Below are 8,189 nucleotides of genomic sequence, written 5' to 3'. Positions count from 1 at the left end.
GGCACAGCTTCCTTCGCTCTTCTGCATCTATCAAGAGTGGGAGGAACTTTTGAGTTTGAAGTGGAGGGGGTGGTAATAACAACCCAAGCAACCACCTGCAACTCTAATGAAATCCTCTAGTTTATTTGATTTTTTTAGCCACTGAATTTCATTCTTCTTCTCTTGAAGCACACGGACGAGGACCTAAAACAATTGCATTGGGATGGAGCTGTACATTTCCCACATTTGTTCTAATGGAACTCTATATCCGGACCTCTAATTACAGCCGCAGTAGTATCAACAATGTTAACAGTGTTGCTGCCTATTGAAGTGTCGTGCCCTGCAGAGCCAAATCAGTGCACTTACTCGGTGCAACTGGATACACTCGGCTTGTCCTGACATCCCGTTCATTTGAATAGGGGGCTTTGTATGAAATTGCTACCTGAATGCATACAGGATTCCGACAGCAGCAAAGACAGACAGACTACAGTCTGGGACAGCTGGATCTGGTTTTATCTCTGGGGGAAAGCTCTGTTGCTTTACCCAAGGTCATGCGACAAGGCAGTGCTAGAGAGGAGAATGAAATTAAAGAGTGATTATCCCCGTAGGCCTGCTTGCAAGCCTATCATGTCATGGGGAGAGAATATTTATGCATCACCTGACCACCTCAAATTACAGACCTTAATTGGTGGACTTGCCTACCTAAATCTATTTGAGAATTTGAGCAGAATATTAATCAGCTCCGTGCGTTTTCATCTAACCTCCGCTAACACTGGCTTTAGATACCTATTTTGTATCAAGGCTTTTGTTAAAAAATTGGCCATTTTTGCTTGTAGTGATCTTTTTGCTGCCCTTTCATAAATACACAGGTCCTGTGGGGAGGAGACCGAGGTAAAACAGTGGCTGTAACTGGTCTGATGAGCAAAGGAACCTGCTCTTGTTAGAAACCATAGATCTGGAAGGCCTGGTGTATATATAGAATGTAGATGCTTCTCTACCAAAGCATATCTAGATATAATAAATAAATAGGAGGCATCCTCTCATAACAAGCCAAATTCACTAAATCCCAGCAGAACTGGAGCCAAACAGGGTTACTTAAAATCAACAGGGAGGTATCTACATGCTTGGGTGATGCTGAGGAATGCAGAAGTACAAAATTATGTGTTTTATAAAAACCAAAAAGGGTGACCCAGTATACATTGTGTACTTGGGACTTTCAAAACACTTTTGATAGAATCCGTCACCAAAGACTCCTCTGCAAGCTTAGCAAGGCATGGGATAAAAGAACAGATCCTCTTATCGATAGGGATGTCAGAGAATTTTGATGAAAACAGAAATGGGAGCAGAAATTCCCAATGTTTGCTTATTTGTGCTGTGTCCAGAATGGAAATGAATCTAGCAAAAACAATCGGCATTCACTGTTGCTGCTGCTGCTGCTGTCTGTCCACAAATGACATGTAGTTGGTTTTGTTTTCTCTCCCATTGCATTGTGTTTCCTTTGCATTGAAATACATGAGGTGGAATAACATGACAACGCAACTTATGTCGTTCCCATAATAAACTGCATAAATTATATTAATTGTGTAATTTCACCACAGCACACAATGAGACCAATAATGTTGGTTTTGGAGGAATGTGAACTGCAGAGGAATGGAAAGAGTTCTGCTTGCAACAAATGCAGGGCAGAAAGAAAAAGCAATGCCTTCTTACATCACTTCTTATGAATCAGTAACTAGTTAAAAAGCAGAGTCTCAAAATAAATGGGCAGTTCCCACAATGGAGGGATGTAACAAGTAGGGTCCCCATAGGATCTATATAGGATCTGGTGCTTTTTAATCTGCTCATAAATGTCCCAGAGGTAGGTGTGACTCTTATTTGAGTGGAATGTGATATATATTGGGCCAAGAGGTCCTTGTTGTTTAGTCGTTTAGTCGTGTCCGACTCTTCGTGACCCCATGGACCAGAGCACACCAGGCATTCCTGTCTTCCACTGCCTCCCGCAGTTTGGTCAGACTCATGTTTGTAGCTTCAAGAACACTGTCCAACCATCTCATCCTCTGTCGTCCCCTTCTCCTTGTGCCCTCCATCTTTCCCAACATCAGGGTCTTTTCCAGGGAGTCTTCTCTTCTCATGAGGTGGCCAAAGTATTGGAGCCTCAGCTTCATGATCTGTCCTTCCAGTGAGCACTCAGGCCTGATTTCCTTAAGAATGGATACGTTTGATCTTCTTGCGGTCCATGGGACTCTCAAGAGTCTCCTCCAGCACCATAATTCAAAAGCATCAATTCTTCGGCAATCAACCTTCTTTATGGTCTGCATTCTATATATACACCAGGCCTTCCAGATCTATGGTTTCTAATGAGCAGGTTCATTTGCTCATGTAAAGACCAGAAAAAGGTCCTAGCTTGACATAAATGCTAATTAGGTCTGAACAAGTTGTCTCTGACCAGGAAAATATATTGAGGCTGGGGCTAATAGCTCATTGAAACTGTGGCAGCTGTGAAGGAGGCAAATTCCACTTTTAGGCATTGTTAGGAAGGGACTGAAAGTGAAACTGCCAATATCATAATGCCTGTACAAATATATGGTGAAGTGACTGTGCTGTGTACAGTTTTGATCAGCTCACCACAACAGCAGTGATTTTTCAATGAGGAAGGAATGCAGACTAAGCCTTAGTGAGCAATAATGATGCTGAAATGAATGTGTATCTTAGGAAATCAAGACATAGCATTATTTTCTGGTTATGTCTTCCATCTTGCTCTCTTAGCTTTACATCATTGTGGCAAAGACATCCAAACATCAAAGCAAACATAGGAAACACAGTCTTGCTGCACTGGGAAATTGGATAAGGATTTCCTTCTCGCATTTTCTATTCAGCAGAGCATCACCCTACTAAAATTTACTTTGGAATGGAGCAAATATCTTCTGCACAGCTAAATGTACTCATTTAATTGTACCTTTGACTCCAGCATGCAGCAACAGTCATTTTTTTCCAATGGAAACTTCACATGAGAAACAAGAGGAGCGTCCATCACATCAACTGTTTATGAATTGGTTTCTACCCAGAGTTGCCCATTGCTGGTGCATATTCAGAGAAGAGATTCAGTAGCCAGCCAATCACACTGCTCAGGGAACCATAATGCCTTTGACCTTTTAGAATTGGTTAAGGATCAATTGAACTTGCATGCCAGGGCATTTTTAGGCCAATCTTGTATTTTGTTAATAATGTACCACTCAAGGTCGCAGACAAAATTTTGCACCATTGGCACTCTTCTTTTGTAGAATGCTGTTATGATTGACAACGTCCTTAATATTGGCCAGGGTAGTTCTGCTTTTAGTAAGCTCAATTATGCTCACTCAAGAATGGATGGTCAGCTCATGAGTGAAAGTGACTTTATCCAAACGCTTGTCATCCTACGGTAAAAGAAGTTCTCAAAACAATAGCTGACTCAGGCTCTCTTGGTTCTTTCCAGGTCGTTCTTCTCACAGCATTTCCTTGGTTTTATCAGCCTTCCCTATGTTCCCTAGATGTTTTGGACCACAACTCCCATCATCTCTCATCGTTGGTCATTCTGACTAGGACTGAAAGGAGTTGTAGTCCTAAACATTTGGAAGGTACCAGGTTTGGGAAGGCTGCTGTAGGGCAAACAACAAATAGAAAAGGTTGAGGTGGACTATAAGGACCAAACTGTTAGGATATTGTTCCGTTCCACCTTTAGAACAGGCATGTGGAGTTGCTGTATGTCACATGTCTGTTTACTTCCAGCACAGTCTGCCGGGAACTTCCGCTGTATATAGCTTTTGCCTATGCTGTTTGCTTGGACAAGAAGAGAAGCAGACATGTTTCTCCTTTGTTCTAATGCTGAATAAACGCTTGTAAATATGCTTACATATGCCTCTGTCCGCTGCTTCTGTCTTTGCAACAGAAGTAGCGGACAGAGGCATATGTAAGCATATCTGCAAGCTTAATTGTGTGTGATGCTAAAACAGAGCTACATCAGGGTGCATTTTTTACAATTTAACAGCAAGCAGGGGGGACAATTTTCATCACTACTGCAAGGTACATGGATGGGAGGATAAACCCTTCCCTTCCCTGCCAAAATCTAACAACAGTCATCCCTGCACTGCTATGCTCCTTAGCGGGGGGAAAGTTTCCATTGACACCAATGAGAGCTCTTTCCCTGATGCCCATAGCAAGACAGGAGCCCCTTTTTTCAGGATCATGGCCAGGGAGGGAAGGATTAAATCTCCTTTCCATGAATGATGCTGTCCTGATGAAAATCAGACAAACATGCAGTTGCTATTGGGTGGTATTCAACTAAGTTTTACTCACAGCAGAGCCACTAAAATTAATGGGAGGAATATAGCACAGCACTAAGCAGATTGCTCTGCCAGGATGAACATTTCTGCTTGCCTGGAGGAACATTCTGCCCTCTCCTCCCCCTGCATGCTGTTCCAAGGGTTCTCTCAACCACCACCCCCCAAGTCAATTTGGGGAGAGTGCAGGGGAGAAGAGAGGGTAGTGCTAGCTGCAAAGCATCTTCTTGTAGGCTCCCCCCTATCCCAGTGGTTCTCCGCTCCTTCGTGGGTGAACCTTAGCTTTTACCTGGCAGCAGTGCCGGCAGTATTAGTGCTTCAATCAGTGCCAGGTGGGGAGCTGCCATTTTAATTTCCTGCAATCTTCCAGAGTGATGGTACATTACATTAAAACAGCTGCTGCCAGACCCAGCCACCTGGTGTTGGTCAGAGCACCAATTTCTTTTAAGCGGGGAACTAAACTAGGCATTGGCTATGGAGTCTGCTGGGGTCCTGCCAGTACTTGGCCAGGACCAGTTGTGTGTGTCTAAGCTATCCAATTGTTGGTCTTCCTCTTGGCATGGCATTAGAAACATGGTTGATTCAGTGTGTGAACTTTGTGTACGTATGTGTGTAGATGATTTATTGGTATTTGATCCCACAGTGCTTGGTGAGGAGGGAGAGAAGACGTCACAATAAGCATGCTCAGTGCTATTATTCTAGAAAAAGGGGCGCCATAACTCACCATGAACACTTCTCTTGTTCTCCTATGGCAATGGCACCCACCTGAGAGGTGCCAGAATTTTAAGGTTAAGGGACCCCTGACCGTTAGGTCCAGCCGCAGATGACTCTGGGTTTGTGGCGCTCATCTCGCTTTACTGGCCGAGGGAGCTGGCGTACAACTTCCGGGTCATGTGGCCAGCATGACTAAGCCGCTTCTGGCGAACCAGAGCAGCGCACGGAAATGCCGTTTACCTTCCTGCCAGAGTGGTACCTATTTATCTACTTGCACTTTGACATGCTTTCGGACTGCTAGGTGGACAGGAGCAGGGACCGAGCAATGGGGGCTCACCCCGTCACGGGGATTCAAACCACTGACCTTCTGATCGGCAAGCCCTAGGCTCTGTGGTTTAGACCACAGCGCCACCCGTGTCCCTTAGTTCTGGTGATTTCCAGCTGAAAAAAAAGCCCAGAGCATGCTCCTCTGACACCAGTCATCTTTTAACGCAGCTCACCCGGTCACTCCCCAGAACAGTAATCCTCACCTTGGGTGGCATGGGAAGTTACCACATGATCAAGTAAACCCACAGTGATTGGCTCTTGCATATGTTATGGCTGCAACAGGTTGGGATCCCCCAACCACACAGAAGCAATTTTTCCGGCAGTAGCCAAGTTGCTTAGGTAATGCCTGAATTGAGCCAAAGTAGTGGTGATATCTCGGAATTGGAAACGTGACATAAGGAGTTAAGAAGCTGCTTGACTGAAAAGTCAGCTCACATGCCTCCCCTGAGTTACAGTCTGATTAGCATAAAGAGAGGTGAGCAGCTGAAGCATTATAAGGATGCAGTAAAGGCCACCCTGAAGTCCAGCAGAATTATCACCTTGCAAGGCATAGTTACTGATGGACTAAAGGCGTCATGCTTGTCGGGCTGCGAGGCGCCCGGCATATAAGGCACCTTGTGCCCTCCTCTCTCATCGTTACAACTGGCGCCTGCGATTGCACATGTGCACCCAGAGCTGGGACTTTCTCTCGTCTGCATGCCCATAAAAGCAACTAAGATTCATCCATCACTCTGACAGGAGACACCATCCACATCATCGCTGAGTGAGAAGTTATTCCAAGGATGGTGCCATCATAGAGCAGAAAGCAACAATACACATATCAGCTCTGGATTGCTGGTGCCAAGCTCAAATGTCTCTATTTGTACAATAATAATGAAGGTAGACTCAGCAACGATTACTGAAATCACATGTTCGGTTTTACATGGGGTCTCTTCCTCCGCCGTTCTAGTTTTTCTCCACCAGAAAGGCCAGTAACGCATAAGGGGGAACTTGAAGGGAGAAAATTAAGATAAGCTTTGTCCTCAACCACCCGCCACAGAAGTTACTGATCCCAGAGAGAAAAATTCCGCTAAATGTGCATGTTAAAGGATACTTATTTCTCGAAGAGATTGTTTATCTATAGAGCAGCTTACCTGAGCATTCAAAACATTTCACATATATTGTTTCAGTAATCTGTGCAACAACGCTGACATTCCCTCCAATATTACTTGTTGCTGAAGGGCTCTTTGCTACCTGGTGTATGCTGTTCCCATTTACTCTGCAACAGCCTCTCTGGCACAGATTTGAAAGCCGGCATAGTATTTGTCCCTTAAGTGAAAGATGCATTGCAAAAACATAATATATCACCAACAGCTCAAAATATACTTCAGCAGCTGTGGTGTGTGAAATAGCAAGCTGTGGTGTCTTAGGATTCATATGCACAGGTCCCAAGTCTGCATGCAGCACCCTGGGGCAACTGCTGGGGCACTACACCCTGAAAGGGTAGAAATCAGGGGAGGCTCGCTCATTAGGACATATGGGGCATTGCCCTACCAAGCTCAGTTTACCTTCAGCCAGCTCCATTCTGCTTCCCCCAGAAACCAGAATTACTATGTACACTTAGTCTTAGTATATGCATTTGTGTACTCCTTACTTGGCTGAAAAACTACATTGCAAAATTCAGAGGTGTGTGAATTTTGATGGGTGACTATGTTTTGGTTCACATAATGTTTTAGAAGTGAACATTAGGTAGGTAAAGTAAAGGGACCCCTGACCATTAGGTCCAGTCGTGACCAACTCTGGGGTTGCAGCGCTCATCTCACTTTACTGGCCGAGGGAGCCGGCGTACAGCTTCCAGGTCATGTGGCCAGCATGACTAAGCTGCTTCTGGCGAACCAGAGCAGCGCACGGAAACACCATTTATCTTCCCGCCGGAGCGGTACCTATTTATCTACTTGCACTTTGACGTGCTTTCAAACTGCTAGGTTGGCAGGAGCAGGGACCAAGCAACGGGAGCTCACCCCGCCGCGGGGATTTGAACCGCCGACCTTCTGATCGGCAAGTCCTTGGCTCCGCGGTTTAACCCACAGCACCACCCACCAAATATTAGGTAGCTCTCCCTTTAAATGCAAACTTTCTCTCCCATCCCTACCCAGTCCTGCCACTGCTGTCATGTGCCTCTCTGTCCACACACTCAAGGCATGCCTGCTGAGCAGAAGCTTACTCAACATGAGCTGTCACCCTGCACAGTCAAGGTTCCAGCTAACCTACACATGGTTGGCAGATTTCCCTTCTTCCACAAGACATGGATAGCAAGGGAGGTGGTGGGAAATGCTAAGTTTAATTGCACACTGAAATGGAGAATGTATGTTGCTAAGGGTTTAACGTTGGAAATTCAATTGGAGTATGCTAAGATCTCTCTCTTAGCTTCTGGCTGAGTTCACAATCAACTGTTGATGTTCTCTGTTAGCCTTCCCATGTGTGTTTAACCTTAGGTCATGTGAGTAAAGTACTCAATTGCAAATCTGCCATTATGAGGAGAGTTGGCCTTTGCATCCTTTGTTCCCTGGCACAGTGAGAGAAGGATGGCATAATGAAGCCTCTCAAGGAGCTGCATAGCCTTAGGTTAGATGCAAGCTAATGCAGGCTGTGGGAGAGACAGAGAACTGATTTCAGCTCCAATTGTGATTCAATTATATGTACAACTTTCTGGGTGTATCACTGTTTGATTTGTACCTGTTTTGAAGAAGTTCTGGTTAGTAAAGCTTTGAATAATGCTTATGGGTTGGCACCATTTTTATTCCAAAAGGAGTCAACTTTTATGCATACAATTGCTTCATGCTATGTAGTTTTAATATCTGCAACAGGAAACAC

The sequence above is a fragment of the Podarcis vaucheri genome (assembly GCF_965113315.1).
Source record: "Podarcis vaucheri genome assembly, chromosome: 11".
NCBI lineage: Eukaryota > Metazoa > Chordata > Lepidosauria > Squamata > Lacertidae > Podarcis > Podarcis vaucheri.
Note: the sequence above shows the minus strand (reverse complement) of the source record.